We start from the raw sequence: 19,812 nt of genomic DNA on the forward strand, positions 1-19,812 counted from the left end.
GGGACATTTTCAATTCAACTTTCATAAAACTGTCATAATTTATCTAAAAAATCAAAGCTGATTATATCACTCCTTTGTTTAAAAGCCTTTTTTATTTCCCCATTCTTTTCAGAAGCCTCAGGATATAGAGGAAGCCCTTCAAAATCTGGTCTCTGATGTCCTCTACAGAAACATCTTCTCAGATCCATCCTCAAAGACCATTCATTGGCAACTCTGAAATGATTGCAATTGCCCACACACATCATGTGGTTTCTAATCTCCACCCTTTTTTTCCATGCTTTTCTCTGTCTGAAACTCCTTTCTCCAATCCCACCTAATTTGTTTCTACTCATATTTTCATAAGTCAGCCAAAGCATTACTCCTCTGACAGCCTTCTCTTACTGACTGCCAGAGGGTTTGCTGCCCTGTATTTCATCTGGGGTCTCACAATATCCTATTATTTCCTCAACCCTGAACTTATCACTGTTTCTCATGATTATCTCTTGACTTGCCCTACACTAGAAATTCCTGAAAGTCAAAGACATCTAACTTTCCATTCTCAACATTCCTGCTTTACACTGATCCCTGATAATACTTACCACACTGCAATTTTAAATTTATCTGTATTATTATTTAACAGATGTCCATCTCCCTACTACAATATAACAGCTACTTATGATAGCAATAACTATGATTTTTTTTGTTCCACATTGTGTTTCCAGTGCTTTACACAATGTCTTTCATAGAGTAGATGAAGGACAACAACAACAACAAAAACAAAACTTCACTTGAATGGCAACTGTTTGCCAAGTAGAGAGTTAAGCACCAGGATTCCAGAAGAAGCAAAGGTCATGGTCTATGCCTTGTGAGAACTTAATCCTGGAGAAATGAAACTAGCAGTACATGAAACTACATCAAATATTTAAGTGGTAAATAATAACATGCCCAATACTGTGTTACAGCTCCCAGGATCCTCATTACAAGAGGAGAGGTGACGACAAAGTAAAGATGATACTCCTGTGATGTTATAGAAGAAATATCAGTCCTTGAATGGCACTCATTAGCACATCCTGAGTGCTTAAGCCCAGAAGATAGTGAAAGATTTTCAAGGTTAAATGAGGTGACATTGCCACAGCATTCTACAGTCTACTATGCCAAGCAGAGTAGGAAAAAATGCAATTTATCTTTTTTTCTCTTTCTCCCTACACTCTCTGGCATCCATTGTGGACAAGAGGAGTGGGTCTCCAAGACTGACCTAGGTCAAATGACCTTCCAGACAAGGTATACATTTGGTGCCTAAATTTCTTCAGTATTTCAACAAGTTTTCTGGATTCAACATATTTTCCCTGTACATTTTATTCTTAGATGGTTAGTGTGGTTTCTAAGTCCCTGATAACAAGTCCTTCAAAAAATAATACATTTTTCCCCAGCTATTCTACCCAGACTTCTATGGAGTGGTGACTGGCTGATTCCAGAGGACCCCCTTCAGAAACAGTAGTCCAGAGAGATTAAGTTCATTGCCCAGGGTCATAAAGGTAGTAAGTAGCAGAGTTGTGATTAAAAGGATGTGAGGATTCCAAGATATTATGTGGAAAATTCCTGGCACAGAGTAGGCACTGGGTACATGCTAGCTATTACCCTAATTAATCCTGACTGCAGATAAAAGGCTGAACAATACAACCCATTGAGGTCCCCTCCTGTGTTTTGAAATGTGATCTTTTCATAAATAACAAAGGGTGTTATGAGGATCATGGTTTATCTCTCTAAATAGAGCCTATTATAAAGTATGAGCAATCCATGAGTTGGAACTCTTTTTTAAAATTTTAGTAGAATGTATTTTCCACGACATAATGAGTCTGCATAATTTTTACTTTTCTTTATGATTTAATTAGACTCAGTCTTTTTCTGTTCTTTGTTTTGACTGGTGCCCTCTCAATATCTGTAGCATTTTATTATGAACACTTATTAATAGACACTACATATTCATATGGCTGCCAAGCTTTGACCCAGGATATTAGAGCTTGTTTTCCTTTTTGTGGGCATCATAAATAATAGATAATAAAGTTTTAAACATTGTACTGAGTTGGCTGTTTGAATTCCATATTTAATAGAGGAAATTGTACAGATTTGTAAAAATGCTTCTTGCCCATTCATGATATCTGACAAGAATCATTAACATTTTGCTGATGATTGTTATTTTTATTATAATCTATCTTTCTCTGAGTCTAGACACTTTGAGTTTGGGTTGATTCCGCTCTACTAGTTCAGTCCAGGGGTTGGAATACTAAGGCCCATGGGCCAAATCCTGCTTGTCAGTTGTCTTATTAAATATCATTTTATTGAATCATAGCCACATCCATCATATTTTCTATGGCTACTTTTGTGCTACTCTGGCAAAGTTGAATAGTTGTTGAAGAGACCTGATGGCTAATAAAAACTAAGCATATTTACTATCTAGGTCTTTATAGAAAAAGTTATTTAATCCACATTACCTCTCATATCATTCTATAGAACAAAATCTTGTGTGAAAAGGGATAAATGAAACACTTTCCATCCTTACTACTGAGCAATAGTCTTACCACTTAAAGTATCCACTGCCCAAAATAATACATTCTCTTTAGGCAATCTCCTGAAACTCCATTTTCCAGAAGGTTTACTGAGGAAATTGCTCAATGCCTACCTGAAATATCCTGCTGCTTGACATACTTACATGGTTTGATTTTCTTGCATTATGTCACCACATTTATGAAGTCATGAAGTTCTTGTGAAAGAAACTAAGGTTTCTTGACCTCCATTGAATTATAGAAAACCAGACTTCCCTACTGTCCCATACCTTTCTATTTCTGCTAGTTATCCTTTACTTTGAAATGTTGTACATATTTCAACAAAAAGATTCAGAAAGCAGTTTCAGATGAATTTAATGAGCCCATGAGGGAACATTTCGAACTTGTATTGCATGTGATAAATAAAGCCCAATACCGACTTTGCAAAAGAAATCTAACATTTCTAGATTAATCAGAAGGCTTTTGGAAAATGTAAAGAATGAATGCAGTATACTTGTTTTAATATAAGTTAAAGGTTATAAGCATTTTGACATGTCACATCTATTATCAACCTGTATTTGCTTAAATTCACATTTCCTATTACCTCAGGCACTGCCTCTTGGCTTCAAGTCTAGGAAAATATTTCCTTTATGCTGAGTCATACAAAGGTATAAATCTATAATACATTCCTCTTCTAAAAATAGTCATGGGATTTAAGAGTTATACATTGCTCTCAGTGCAGGTGCATAATTCATGGTAATGTTATATATAAAGTATAAAACACCTTAAAGTTGTATATCCTAACTGTGATAATTACACCCAAACTTATCTAAACTTCCTTATGTTGCCTTAAATTGATAAGTTATCCTATCTAGTTACATGAAAATTCAGAATTCCTCCAGGATAAGCATTTCAAATAGCAACTAGCTTTATGTATTATTTTTTGTTTGGTTAAAGAGAGAGAATTTCGGCAGTCAGGCAGTCAGTATAACTAACTTTAATTTATTACCTCCATTTTTGTGATAAGGAAGGATGTAGCATAGCAGAATGCTTCAAAGTTTAAAATGCATTGTACATTTGATGTGAATATACAGCATGACTTTATATATCTACAAAATAACAGGCAAGTCTGCTCTTTGGCACATCTACTATGTTACCTGTTAGAATAGCAAGCATGACCATCTGGACATTAAAATCATCAATACCTATTGATTCCCTCTTGTTGTACCATTTGAATATTGGAAGCTAAACAGTCTAAATCTAATAACTTCAAAGTTATAAATTTCTTATGATTTGATTTTTAACTCATCTGTAACTTACTTTGGTGTTGTATACGAGGTAAGAATATAAATTGATTACATTTTAATATCCAGTAAATATCCCAACGAACTTTTTTCTTTGAAGATATTTGCTACTGTTTAATGATACATTTATCATTGTAAGTTGAAGATTTTTTTGATTTATGAAGCATATGAAAGACACAAAAGGTATACATAATCTGGCTTCAAAATACTCTGAATACATGGACACCGTGTACCTGTTACTCAGCTTAAGAAATAGAACATAAGCAGTGTATTTGATCTTTCTTCTCTATCCTCTTCCTTCCAACCCAGAAGTAATTACTGTCCTGAGTTTGTGGTAAGCATCCCCTTGCTAACTTTATAATCTTAGCACATATGTGATATCTGCTCCAAAAACATATATACTGATTGGTTTTACCTATTTTTAAAATTTATTTAATGGAATAGAATTGACTAAATTCTTCTGGAGTTCATTTTCTCAATAAATATTTTTTTTAAGATTCTTGTTGAGGTATATAGTTGGATTTTTCAAAGCTGTATAATATTTCAGTGCATGAACATACTATATATTTAATCTAATTTGGGATATTTACAATTTATTTATTTATATTTCTTATTGTCTTTCTCACCCATGTGAAAGTAAGCTCCATAAGGCAGGGTTTTTTTAAAAAGATTTTTCTGTTTCTTTCATCACTGTATCAACAAGAAAAACAAACCACTATCGAAATTCAATAAATATTCAATGTGAAATATGAATGAAATTCTTCCTGAGGTAAATTTTTTAAATGCACAATATTCACAAATATGTATTTCATGGAAGATGTCAGTAAATATTTTTATTTTTAGAAAATTCTCAACATCATTATCCATCAACAGATACAAATAATTAAAAACCACAAACAGACACTTTTCACATTCACAAAATTGTAAATAAAGTCTGTGACAACAAAAAGGATTAACCAGGATGTAATGCAAAATAAACTCATACTCTGCTGGTAGGGGTTTAGACTGTTACAACTTGAAAAAAACATGTTGACATTATCTGGCAAAAAAAGGAGATAAATATAACATATGACTCCACAATTCCAATTCTGGGTGTAAGAAAACTGATATGAATAATTTTAATGGGAAAACAAAACAAACATCAAAATACGAACAAAAAAACACAATGGAAACAACACAGACTTCATACATTTTTTCAAAAATATTTACTGATTTCCTACTGAATATCTATCTGCTAAACACTTCAAAAAGATTAACTCATTCAATTCTTACAATACTCCTATGAGATAAGTACTATTAATATACCCATTTCAGGCATGGGGAAATTGAGGCACAGAGAAGTTAAATAGCTTACCCAAAGTCATAGCTATTAAGTGGAAGAGTTATGATTCCAATCCAGGAAATCTAGCTCCAGACTCCAAGTTCTAAAAGATAACTTCGTGAGAATGACAATTCATGAAATAATTTGTAAAAGAATCCTAAAGATAGTCAAGATGATCTAAACTCTAATGATACTGGAGCCTTGAGTGAATCACGTCCAGAACATTTTTCCATCATTGAAATATTCTTCTTATTCACACAATTATATGAGATATGTCTTTTCAATGGCCCAAATCATCAGATTATTCTTAGTTTAGGCGCAGTCTGAACTGAAATTCTGAGAAGTTTAATAATGGGCTGAATTGTCTCTAGAGGGCTATTCCAGCCTAAATGTTTTGTGATTGAAGTTTATGTGAAGCAGATTATTTATTACATAAAAAATGAAGAAAGTGTATCTATTGACACCCTGTACTAATCCCTCAGGCTATCTCAGTTTAAAAGAATCTTGAAAAAATGTGGCTTCTAGCAGTCTTCATCAGCTTAGGTTTAGCAGCTGAAACATAGCTTGGTCTCAGGACACATCAAAAGAAAAATTTCCCTAAAAGGGAAAAAATTCCATTAATTTTTTGACAGTCACTCATCCTTGCCTGGTTAGACATGAATTTGCAATGATTATGCACATATTTCACTAATAATATGATTAATTACCTCCATTTACATTTACGTGGTTTATGAAGTTTTCAAAGTAATTTCAACTGCATTAACTCCTTTGATCCTCACAAAAACCCTACTAGCTTTCCAGGGCAGGGGTTTTATATCTCTCCTTGTTTTTTAGATCAGTATATTGAAGTTTCTTCATCTAGTACGAATATATATCAGAAAGAATCTTACTACAATTTCATATTCACTAAATTGAAAAAAAGAGCTCTAAAATGTTTCCTAGACAAAACATTTTTGAAAAATTGTCTCCCCATTGGGCTGAAAATCTCAGATAAGGTAATTGGAAGAGAAATCACCACATGATGGTGAGTGACTGGCACTAGGGAGATATATTTGGCAACTAGTTTTTTTTAGCCACGTACATCTCGCAGACCCCACAGTCTTCATTCAGAGGGCAGAGGAATTGATGGTCAGGGAAGATTCAACTAAAAATTGAACTTGGAGGAGATATTTTCACTTTTGTGGTAGGAAAACAGGTAGGCAGGGACAAATAGTGAATGCCATATATAGGCGCAGCTTAGAAGATAGCAAGAAAAGGGAGACATAGTAGCGAGGGATTACAGTACACTACATATGTAGCAGCAAATAATGCCAAGTTCTTGCTATGTGGAGCTTATATTCTAGTAGGGAAGGGAAAGGTGAATAAAAACAAATAAGTAAAACATTGTATATGTTTATTTTAAGTGATCTAGATAAAACTAACACAGGGTAAGATAAATATAGAGTACTAGGATAAGAGTGGGGAATTGTTATTTTCTATATGTTTTCCACCAATATGATGATAAATGAGCAGAGAACTGAAATAAATGAAGGGTTTTCCAGGCAAAGAAAGAGCACATACAAAGGTTCTGAGGAAGGAGGGTTCTTAGAGCATTAGAAGAGCATCAACAGAGTCTATGTGGTGAGGTAGAATGATAGGAAAGCATAGTGGGAGATGAGGTAAGAGAAGTAGATGAACATGAAGGGATTGTAAATCTTGTGGAGTTTTGCCCATTACAGGAAGGACTGTGGCTTTTACTGTTAATGAAGTATAGTCATTGGAGGATTTTGAGCGAAACAGTGATAGGATCTGACCTAACTTTACTAATGATTATTCTGTCTGCTATGTTGAGAAGAGACAACAGATGGACATAGGTGAAAGCACTTCAGGAATCCGAGATGAGTTGAGAGATGATGGTGGTTTGGACAAGGTTGTATCAGTGGAAGTAATGAGAAGGGGTTGAATATTAGCCATATTCAGAAGATAGTGCTGAAAAATTTCGTTTACATTTTAGATGTGGGATGGAAAAGACAATGAAGTCAATGGTGACCCCAATTGTTTTGGACTGAACAACCAGAAGGATGAAGTTACCACTAAGATGGGGAAGGTTATGGAAGGCCAGGTGTATGTGGCATGGAAGGAAGAATAGGAATTCAGCTTGCACAAGTTATGTTTGAGGTGCTTATGATATTTTTATCTAGTTATTTGCTTTTGGACAAAAAAATCCCATAAATTAGTGGTTCAAAACATTTATTTTGCCCAAAAGTCTGATATTTGGTAGGACTTTGTGGGCCTAGACTATCTCTGTTCCACTGTGTTAACTAGGATGGCTCAATGATGTGGGGCTAGAATGATCTCAAACTTCACTTACTCCTATGTCTAGCAACTTATTCTAGCTGCCAGTAGAGACCTTGCCTGTGACCATCGGCCAGAGCAATTGCAAGTGACCTCTTCATGTAGCCTGGGCTGTCTCACACATGGTGGCTGATTTAAAAGGGCAAATGTAACAAGAGAAAGAGAAAATCAAACCATGGATTTCGTTTTATGACCTAGCCTTCAGCATGGCACAACATCTATTAGATCACATTATTTCATGGAAGCATAGCTGAAGTTTATTCAGGTTCAAGTGTAGAAGAAATAGACACCACCTCTGGATGAGGGAATGGCAAGATTCTAAAGGTTCTAATAGAATGTGTGAGATTGGAAATATTGCCATTACCATTTTTCATAAAATATAATCCATCATGACATTCAAATGGAGATTGTGAATAGGCAGTTGAACGTGTGCATCTGAAGTTCAAGGTAGCAGTGTTTCCAGATATATAAAATAGGAATTCTTCGACAAAAGTCGATTTAAATAAGTAGGATTAAATGAGAACATCTAGGAAATTAACATGGATAGAAAAAAACCAGTCTAAGGACTGAGTCTTGGATCACTCCAACATATAGAGATCAGGGAGACAAAAGGGAAGCAGCAAAGATTGTGCAGAAACAAGAGAGAGGAAGGAGGGAAATAAACAAGACAGTGCAATGTCTTGGAGCAAGCAAAGAAGTGTTAAGAGAAGAAATCATCAACTAAAATGCTGCTAATGAGTTGAATAAAGTGAGGATAAAATAGTTACCAGTCTTATTGGAAAGGTAGAAATTATTACTCACCTTGCTAAGAGCTAGTTTGGGGACGTGGTATGTACGAAGTGGCTCAAAAGAGAATGAGAGTAGAGAAGTTGGAAATGAAGAAAAAAGACATATTTTTGGAGAAAAAAACCTGTGATTTACCTTTATTTTGCATTGTGTATTCCTTTCATTTAGGTATTACCTATTGTATTAATTTTCCTGTTGCCATTGTAAAACAATACCACACATTTAGTGGCTTAAACCGACAACTATTTATTCTCTTCTGGTTCTGGAGGCTAAGAGTTGGAAATGAGTCTTACAGGGCTGAAATCAAACTATTAGGTAGGGCATGTTCTTTCTTGGGACACCAGGTGAGAGCCTATTTCTTGTTTCTTCCAGCTTTTAGAAGCTGCCAGCATTCCTTGACTTGTGGATGCATTGTTCCAATCTCTGCTTCCCGCATCTCATTACCTCCAATCTGGCCCACCTGGATAATCCAGGATAATCTCCCCATCACAAGATCCTTAATCATATCTGTAAAGTCCCTTTTGCTATGTAAGGTGACATTCACACGTTCCAGGCATTAGGAAATGAACAACTTTTATGGAGGTCATTATTCAGCTAACCATACCTATCAGTTTTAAAATAGACCTCTAAATGCAGAATAAAAATGGCCTTTCTTTCTGGGATATTGTTTTTTTCTTTGTAATATAAGATTTTTGAATATCAACCCTTTTCTCATTTTACTTTTCTCATGCTATGAATATAAATCATTTCTACTGTCTTCAATTTTTTTCATATTATGAGAACAGAAAAAGGTAACTGTTAGAGGGCTATTTAAAAGAGAAAGCATAATTACGTGTATCTTTTTATGACATCTTTGCTCCTATGAAGTCTTAAATATGTGAATGTACATATCTGGAAAGAGAGAGAAGGGCGCTCAGTGTGTGCCAGGTGCAGAGGCAGCAGCAACACATGTTTTGTCTGACTCAAACATGAGTGCTCTGCTGGAGACGGCAGGTGTTAACACTGGGAAAACAGTGCTTTCCAGAGATGTGCTTCAGGTCAATGTTAATAGCTGTGATATTACAGGACACTACAGCCATCTTTCAGAATCCCTTTGCCAGGTGAAGCCATCTCAATTTATTAGGATACATTTTAGAGTTCAATAAAAATTATGGCATGGTTTGAAGAACCGTATTGAATTGTGCCTACTGTGAAGTCAATGAAAATTAAATGGCAAGGTAAGGAGGAATTCCTCACATTGTGATAAGTAGGTCAAGTTTTAATTCAGTAATATGGCAAGTAACTTTTAATCCAGAATCTGGAGGATAGATGGAAAACAGTAAATCCAACCCAAATATAATCTATGTTATGATATATAATTAATTTGTACCAGACAATATTCTAAACACGTTATACATTTCAACAAATAATCCTCACAACAAACCTATAAAATGAAGACTATTATTATATGTACTTTTCATATGAGGAAACTGTGGCACAGAGGGGAGAAATAATTTTTCTTATGTCACAGAACAAGTAACAAGTGATGCATGCTACAGATGAAACCAAATCATTCTGAATTCAGAGTCTGTTCTTATGTTCACTATCTATAATGTTTTCTTATCTTGTAGTAAATTTATTTGCTTGCTTTTGGATATTTTATTCTAAGTTAATTTGGAAATTTCCAATGAGCAAAAGGGAGTGGTTCATTATATGAGTTGGTGTCTGCATTAAATACAGAATTGAAACCACTCTTGACCATGGATCTAGATAAACTTACATGACATCACATGAAGACAACTATTGATGAATAATGAAAATACTTGGAATTTATATGTGCATTTATGGCTTTCTGTTCCTATATATATTATCACACTTAACTCTAATAACCGCCTGTGAAGAAAACATGACCCTCATTTTAAAAATCAGTAACTGAAGCTCAGATAAATCAAGGGATTTGTTGAAAGTCACACAATAGATGGAGGTAGCCTCTTGGCAAATCGACACTGGTTATGAGTCTCAGTATCTCAATGAGAGTTCTTTTAAACTATTTATTAATAAGACTTATTCTTCCCTTTGGCATGATAGTAGCATCTATACCCCCAAATTGCTATGTGTGTGTGCATGCGAATGTTTTGAGGGAAGGTAAATGACTAGATGAATATAAATTTCCACACTTAAAGTTCTATGATTTTCTGCTCTCTGAGAATATTACCTGATTGAACACATTAATAGATAATATGAAGTATATTTTTCCAAAAACGCAATTAATCTTGGGATTTACTATGGGGAAAAATATTATTAACAAGGTATCAGTCTAATAGTTGTCAAAGATATGGCAACAAAAATGTAACACAATCTATGAAGTTTGAGGATTTATGTCAATCAGAGTAATAAATGTTAGCTGGTATAACAATCTGAAAATGTGAGTGTCTTACTATAGCAAATACTTATCTCTCCCTTAATACATGTCCAAAGCTGTTCCTAGTGGGAAGCTATTCTCCATGTGATAATTCATGACTATCATGTCACAGTCTTCCACTTCCAGTCACAAGGAGAGAGGGAGGAGTTGGAAAACAAAAGCATGGAAGATTGTGCAAAGGATTTTAGAAGCCAAGATGGAAGTGATGTACATCACTGGCATACACATTTTATTGCCCAAAACTCAGTCACATGGTCTCTTTTAGATGTAAGGGATGAGGGGAAGGGAGTTCTGGATAATGTTGTCTCCCTGTGTTCTCATGAAGAAAATAAAAATTTGGTGAACATATAGAATTCACGCCCCCTTAGGACAGGCACATCAAAAGTTCTACCAGCCCCAAAGGTATCCCCTCTCAGCCCTTCCCACATGATGGACAATTCCCTTTTTTAGAGTCAAACATGGTTCTACAACAAAAGCATGTTGTTATGTGTGGTGTGCACGGGCAAAATGCTCTCAACTACTTCCACTATCACTTTGGCTTGATGGAGAAAAACCAACTACATGGCATATATCATGTTTATTGAAATCTCCCTAAAATCATCATGATTGTTGTAGTCCTCTTCAGTTATATTCATCAGTAGCAACATTCATAAAGTGTGTTACAATCCACAAAGAATTTTGCAGACCTGCTATCATTTGACTTCCACAATAATCTTCTAAACCACTTGGGCAGGAAGCATTTCCCCATTTTATATAACAAGAAACTGAAGTTCTGAAAGGTTAAAAAATTTCTCCTAATTTGACCCAGCTAGCAGATAGCCAAGCTGAAACTAGAACCTTAGTCTCAGATACCTGGTATATACTATAGTTTCATTCCCATTATGCTGATTTTACCTCTCACACTTACAACATCTGTGGCAGAATTCCTACATTAAGCCTAGCCAAGAATGACCTCTGGAGTACAGGTAACAAAATAGGTTTTTATTTTTTTTATTTTTTTGGTATGGGCTTCAGTCATAGTCAAAATCTCTGTCAGTCAATAAGTATTTATTGTGTACCCACAGGAGGGAATAAAACTGTTTTGCAATGTCTTCAAAAGAAATATGTATTTTTTTAAGTGTTTGAAAATTGACTTTCATAGGGAGAAAAACTTTTACCTTACATTTGAGCAGAATACTGATCTGAATGAGCATTTTTGGGGATGATTTCAATACAGCAAGATTTTATATTGTTGATAAGTCAGGCCAGTTTTTCTTTTGACCTTCAATATGGAAACAGTGACAGTAGAAAGGAAACCAATTAGTGTGCTGGGAGAAAATTTCTTTCACTGTCTACACACATAATCTCTATTATCATACTAGGCTTAGATAAAAATAAGAAGACGGGTCTACATATTGTGAACAAATGGGTGAAAAACAGCTAGTAGCTACAAGGCTTGCCTGACTATGACTATGATGCTTTTGAGATGCAAGGTGTTTACAATACCATTGGAATGGCAAATCTCACTGTACACATGATGTGAAAGTAAAAAATGATGTGCCTAATTTCTATCTCCATATTCAAGATTCGAATATGAGATTACTATTTGTGAGCTAAACTATAAAACGCTAAAACATCCTATGGTAGGAGAGATCAGCAGTCTATACAGGCACTCTAAAGAAATAGAATAGGTAACTAGTACAAACTTTCCAACTTTCAGTGTCCATAAGGAGTAATATATGTCATTCATATAATAAAATAATAATAGCTACATTAATTGAACACTTTCTATGTGCCAGGCATATGCTAGCCATAATGCACGCATAGGCTTAATTAAACTTTGTGTGGCAACCAGAGATTAAATTATCCTTTTTTATAGCCATGTAACAGATAAGGCAACCAAGGTTTAGAGTGATTAAGTGACTTTCCCAAGGTCACATAGCTAGTAAATTATAGATTCAAAATCAGGATTCAGATGCATATGGATCAGATTTCAGAGCTTGAACAAGAAAGGCGCTCAAGCTATTTGACACTTGTATGATCATCAGAATCACCTATGGAGCTTAAAATTACAAATGCCCTAGTCCTGCCTCAGTTGGGGATCTGAATTTTAAGAATAGAATCTAAACATCTGTACTTGGAAAAACCTTCAGATGAGACCACCCTGCAGCCACAAGGGGGCCATTGCATTAAGCTACACCACATAAAACAAAGAGAGCTACTATGATTGGAACAATACTAAGCTGGTCCCCCAAATTCTAGTCCCCTGTTGTACATACCCTGTATAATCTCTTCCCTTTGAGTATAGGTGGAGCTTGTATATGTTAAAGGATAGTTGCATAACTTGATTATTTGTCAAAGGTGATGAGACAGTCATTCATGTAATTGTTACCTTATATAAGGATTTGCCTTTGCAGATTGGAGGAGAGGTTTTCCTGCCAGCCTTGAGGAAGTAGGCTGCCATGTTGTAAAAAGGCCTGTGAGAGGGCCATGTGGTAAGGGATTAAGTGAAATTTTTAGGAGTTGAGAAGAGCCCTCTGCTGATACCCAGTAAGAAAAGGGGAGCTCACTCTTACAAATTCAAGGAATTGAATTTACTAAAATCATGTGTTCTTCAGAGTGGACCCTAATTTCTATAAAGAAACACAGGCCAGCTGAGACCCTGGTCAGAGGACCTACTTAAGCTGTACCTAGACTCCTAACTCGTGGCAATTGTGGAATAATAATTGTGTGTTGTTTTAAGCCACTAAGATTTTATTATTTTCTATGTATCAATAGATAAATAATACAGTTATCAAGGAAAAATTCTCAGTACCCTTTCAAGCCTAGTCTAGGAGAGAGGGTGCCCTGGTCCAAGAAGGCTACCAGTGTTAGTTGTATTTGTATTACAGTGATAGGCTCATACCTCATGTTGCCATTGAGCCACTCCCCTTCTTCTGATGCCATCTTCACGCAGAAACCTTCTGAATATGATTTTTATCCCATAGGTGCTCCTAAAATACTCATTATCTAAAATAAAAGAGCTTCAGTCCCTTAACAGTGTCACATACCATAAGAAATGAATCAACTGGTATTCTGGTTTAGACTACACTCTCTGTCATCTTGGTTAGTGTGAGTCTTCCCACCATTGTGTGATCATTTTGGGTGCTAGGGAAGCAGGTTTCTGAAGCAGCTTCCCTTGGAAAGAGCCCTGTTCATCATTGCTCCTCCACTGAATCAAGGCGTATCAAATGCTTACCATGTGCCAAATTTTATAGGCTCGCCCTATGGATGCTTTCACTGAAACCTCTTCATCAACAAGCTACTCATTTGCCAAAGTCAGCCAAACAACTAAAATTAAGGAAAATAACAAATGGAGTGGAAACAGAGATATGAACAGAAAGTGCCATATAAAAAATCAGTATGGTGTGTATTGCTCAAAATATCAAGCATCTGTTTTCTTTCTTTTACAAAAGAAATCTTTGCAGCGTGGCATTCACAAGTTTGACATTCATTCTCTTTTATCTGGGATTTCCTTGATGGTAAAATCATCTCAATAAACATTGTACACTAGAATTCTGACTCCATTAGTTTTAATAGCCTGTCTAATGGAATGCTGGTGCCAATGCCCTCTATTTGCCCTGTACCGCAATCTTACCTGACAAGCTGCAGGAAGCAGTACAATAGCTAATTTCTAGATAAGTATATCTTAAGACACCATACAAAAATCAGCTGCAGGTTTAGACTGCCAGATTGTATTTTCTAAACATAATAGCTTAGTTGTAGCAGGAATAGAGCAGATATTTCTCCTCTGATGCATTTTTATCCACTGATAGTGGAGATGGACAGTTAAAGAGATGGAGCCTATTATTACCATCCTGCTGTAAGTACAGTTTTACCACAGATTCATACCTTTTCCTGCCTATCTCTCAAGCTCAGTTAGCAGGATGTTTATGAAATGTCCCTAAAAGAAAAGGAGGGTCCTGGAGTAAAGATGAACTGAGGCTGCGATTTCTCAAGTACTACTTGACATTAAGTATAAATATTAAATAAAGGATTGCGCTATGAAAATGCAGTTGCTGTCCTTGGAAAGCTTTGTTTAATTCAAATATATAGAAAGCACCAGATCTAGATCAGCTCCATGTTAGATGACGGGTAGACAGTGGTGAGCTAAAGTTAACACAGTATTTTCCTCATGGCAGCTAGAGCCTAGTTGAAAAGACAGAAGTAACAAGCCAGTTATCAAAATAAAAAAGCTGATAAATTCTTAGACATAGGGATTAATAATGAAAAGAGAAAAATAGTAATCCCTTACACTTGTGTGATGCTTTTGAGGTTTATCTTCATGACTCTTAGGAAGGTATCATTAACCCTCATATTACCTGTGAGGAAACTGAGATAAGGTTCATAGAGATAAACCGACATGTTGAATACCACTTGTGATGCAATGATTCAAACCAGATTTATTAAACTGCAAATTCAAGGAGCTCCATCAATTCTCAAAGCAGGTATTTTCTATGGAGAAAATGAATTTTCAGGTGGATGGGGTCTTATCAATGAAAATAATGAGTGGGGGATGATTAATGATCAAAAGGAGAATGAAGTGAAGAACTCAAATTAGAGGCATCCTATGATTGAAGTGGAAGCTGAAGAATGGTGTAACATGGAGGAAACCAGAGTATGGAGCTGAGCTAGCAGCATAACTAGTAACAAAAGGGCCCTATTAAAGGCTCATGTACCCTCCCACTTTTATTGCATATTCCTCTGTACAAGAAAAAAGACTTTTTAAAGTCATTTGAACAGGAGAAATGCATATGACTAAGTAGAGATAAAGATCATGGAGTTTGGAGAGTAATGAGTGTTTCTCATCCTGCTCCTTTTGTCAAGGGAATGGAATTTACAAAACCTAGAGGGTGCACCATTTCTTTCAATGGGTACTGTTATCTCTATGCCATTAGTGCTACCATCATGTATCCATAGATCTTCAAGGAAGTCAAGAAATTGGGTTCGTTACACATCTTCTAGCCTACTTAGTGACCCCACTGTGACAAAAAGTCAAGGAACAAGGAACAGGCACAGAGCATCTCTGTTTTTATTTCCCATATTCCTCCTAGCTATGCCTCCACATCTTGAGGATGGAGAAAAGAAAGCAGAATACAGATTTTCCCAGGAGTTACACTTCAGCTCCTCACAAGGGACATGGGAGTGATGCCAATCTTCTGTTTGCCCTCAATTCAGTAGCAAGCACATGCTGTTGATGGAGCCTCCATAAAACTTATCTTCTGGACTATAAGAGAAAAAGAAGGAACATGTATTCCGTCTTACTTTTCACTTGTCATCTATGGAGAGGAATGCAGAATTCTCACACTATCCACAGGCACTCATGAATTTGGCAGAGATGTAAAGAAATGACGACAATTTTATGCTGAAGGAGCTAGTTTTTGGCATGTAGCTTCTCACACTGGATATTTCTCTATGGGTTCGCATGGTTCTTAAACTCATGTTCTATGCATTGGCTGCATTGGTTTGGTCTCTACCTTTAAGAAAAACAGCAAAAAAGCTCATAAAAAGGAAACATAAGATGAAAGGTAAAATATCAGTTTTCTTTATTGCAAGTAAGCAGCCCAAATCATGCTGGGTAGGTGCATCACGTAGTCCTCTAATCAATTATCTATCCCTGATTATAACCCACTCATATCAAGGAGCAATTTCTCCTTACAGTCCAGTGTGATTGATTAAAATCAGACTCTAATTGGAATGTGATTATGCCAATGAATTTCATACTTTCTATTGGTTTTAAATCACAGTAATGATAGAAGTGTTATTTTTGGTGTGGTCTTAATTTGCAGCTCCGTATTCCCTGGACATGATTAAGACAGGCCCTTTCAGTGAGATTTATGAGAATCAAAGTCAAAAATATGTCTCAACTTTCTTCCTGGTATCCCAGCATCCCATTGACAAAATTACCATAACACTGACTGTTATGACCCAGTTCATCCTAGATCAACCTAGTCCCTCCTTACAGAGACCCTTCCCACACTATTGTACATGCTAATCGGGGCTATATTCTTTGAAAGCAGGTGCTCGGGATCTCCAAGATCAAGTTCAAAACTCAGCTTTATCTGGAGAGATCTAGCCTCTCTGTTGAAGTAAACACAAATCCCTTTACTCTAAAATAGCTCTACAGGGGTCAAAAGTTAAACAAAAAACATTTAATCTGCTGGTGGGCACTCATCTGTTTAACTTTATATTATATTCCACAACCTGTGTCCTTCAGGAAAACAATATTCTATTATACAAACTATAATATTCAGCTCAATGCAGCCTGAAAAACTTATTTAGCCCCATTGTTGATTGGTTCAAGGATGGCTTATTAGGGCAAAGAAACAGTGAGAACTTGGACCTCAGCTTGATCCTTCTTTTACTTTAGAATAATGTGTAGTAGTAGATATATTTTATCCCCATTTTCACTTATATACCTTTGCTGGGCAGAGCTATAGCTGGTTTCTGCAGTTATGATATGGTGCCCGCCTTTTCCCTCCATGTACAAATGATTAAGAAAATGCAGTCTATGACTCTGACTTCTGATAGCAACAGATCCTAGGAAACATAAGACCCATGCCAAGACAAAACACCGGATTGGAAAGTCTAGTGTTTCCTTCACCCACAGTGATTTTGCAACAATGTTTGAAATAACATTTCTGTAGCTTTTATCATGATGTTAGGCATCTTACCTTTGAAGACAAGCAGAATTTAAGTGAGCCTCCTAATTTATAACATCACTATGAAACTGATATACATATCTTACAATTCCCAATTGCCTAAGAGAGGGAAACCACTATTAGCAATGAACATTCACCTTGGAATAAAAGACCGTCAGAACTAAACCAGCCATGTCCTATATCACTGTTTAAGTTCTTTAAGGAGTCTATTTCTCCCAGGACATCTTTCATCATCCAGATGTTCCCTCATATAAAATTCTATACATTCCAAATCTAGTAATATCTTATTCTCATAAGGTATTTATAATATTCCTTTTGCAAATACCAGGGATTCAACTGTCTCCATTGTATCATTCAGATTTTGTCTCTAATGTCAGCTCCTCTACAATTTGACCTATAGATTCATTGCAAAGTCAAAGAGAATCCCAGTAGGCTTTCTTTTTTGTAAAATTTGAGAGGCTAGTTATAAGGTGATTGTTGAAATGCAAAAGATCTAGAATAACCAAAAATATTTGGAAAATAAAGAAGTTGGAGAACTCACACTTCCAATTTCACAACTTACTATAATACAAATAGTGTAGTACCAGCATACACATAGAACAATGAGCTATCAGTGGACTAGACAAGAGGTTTCAGATATAAAACTACACATATATAGCCTATTGATTTTTTATAAAGGTGCTAAGAGAATTAAATGGGGAAATATTTTTTTCAGAAAAAGTAGCTACAAAAATTGTCAGGCAGATGGGAAGGGGAGGAGAGGATGGGCATATACACACCTAATGGGTGCAATGTGCACCATCTGGGGGATGGACATGCTTGAAGCTCTGACTTGGGTGGGTCAAAGGCAATATACGTAGCCTAAACATTTGTATCCCTATAATATGCTGAAATAAAAAAAAAGAAAAATAGTATATCTATAGGTATATAGATAGATAGAGGATAGATATATAGATGCCTCTATGTGCATGTGTATAATATATACGTCTCAAGCCATATACAAAATTAAAATGAAATAGATCATTGACTCAAATATAAGAAATAGAACTCTAAAACCTTTAGAAAAAATACAGGATAAAAGTCTTTGTGACCTTGAATAAGGCAAATATTCCTTAGAAAGGATTACAAACTAAAAATCATTTAAAAATTATATATTAAACTTCATCCAAATCATAAACTTCTTATTCAAATGAGACTTAAATATTTAACAGGCAAGCCACAAACTGGAAACAATTGAAATGATTAAAAATTAATGAATAGCGAAACCAGTTTTGTATTTACAGCTAATATAATACAAATGCAAATCAGGAATTAAAAGTAATGCAGCCATATGGGTGAATCTTGAAAATGACGTAAGTGAAAGACACAACACTCTACCCAGTATACAATTGCATTTATAAGAAATTATAGAAAAAGCAAACCTACAGTTACAGAAGGAAGATCACTGGTTACCAGGGCCTGGAATTGAGAGGAAGGGAAAGACTGCAAAAAGTAAGGAGAAAACTTTGAAAGAAAAGGAAATATAATATATTGTATTGTAGCAGTGGTCACATGACTGTACATTTGTCAAACTCATCAAATGGTGCACTTAAAGTTTGTGGATTTATTTTATAGAAATTATATCTCAATAAGTTTATTGAATATACTTGACAATAAAATATATATTATATACTTGATATGAATATGTATATACTTTAAGTGAATGTCTGTATATATTAATACTTGATGTTTCAATAAAGATAAATGTCAGCTCTATAGCCCCTTTTCTTATTTATCAGTGGGTATAACAGTGACTACTAATTAAACTATACAATAAATAACATTGGAATGAGTAAATAAAAATACTATTAATTATAATTAATAACCAATATAAACAAAACATAACCATTTTTCAATTAGAAATGCATATTTATGGAAGAACATGGGAGTTTGCATGAATTTGTTGATTGACTAATTTCCAGTGTGCCTAAATGACTACTTTGAGAATTGATGTTGTTGCCTGAAGGCCAACCTATGTACAGGAAGGAAGCGCATACTGTCAAAATGGACAATTAAAATATCAATGAACTCAAATTCATATTCTACATTAAATCAACTAGAGATAAGAAAAAGCAACAGAGGGTTGATCAATAGTAGCCAGAGCTTGGGGTACAGAGAAAACCGAATTCAAAACACAGAAGACCCTTACATCACGCATATTTAAATGTCAAAGGTAAATACAAGGAGAAACCAAGTAAAAAGCCTTTAATGAAGCACCAACACATGTGTATGGTATTATTTTGCTTCACTTTAGCAACCTCTGACTAACCAATTATATTAACTATAATCACTAAGCAAAGATCTCAGCAGTGCATACCGGTCTTATGATGAAGATTATCTGTTTATCCGTAGTCCCAAAAGATGTCTACAGCTCAGGAAGACTCCGCCACATGGAAAACTGGGAAGCCAGCTGCCTTGAGGCCTC

The sequence above is a fragment of the Lemur catta genome, chromosome X, assembly GCF_020740605.2.
Source record: "Lemur catta isolate mLemCat1 chromosome X, mLemCat1.pri, whole genome shotgun sequence".
Taxonomy (NCBI): domain Eukaryota; kingdom Metazoa; phylum Chordata; class Mammalia; order Primates; family Lemuridae; genus Lemur; species Lemur catta.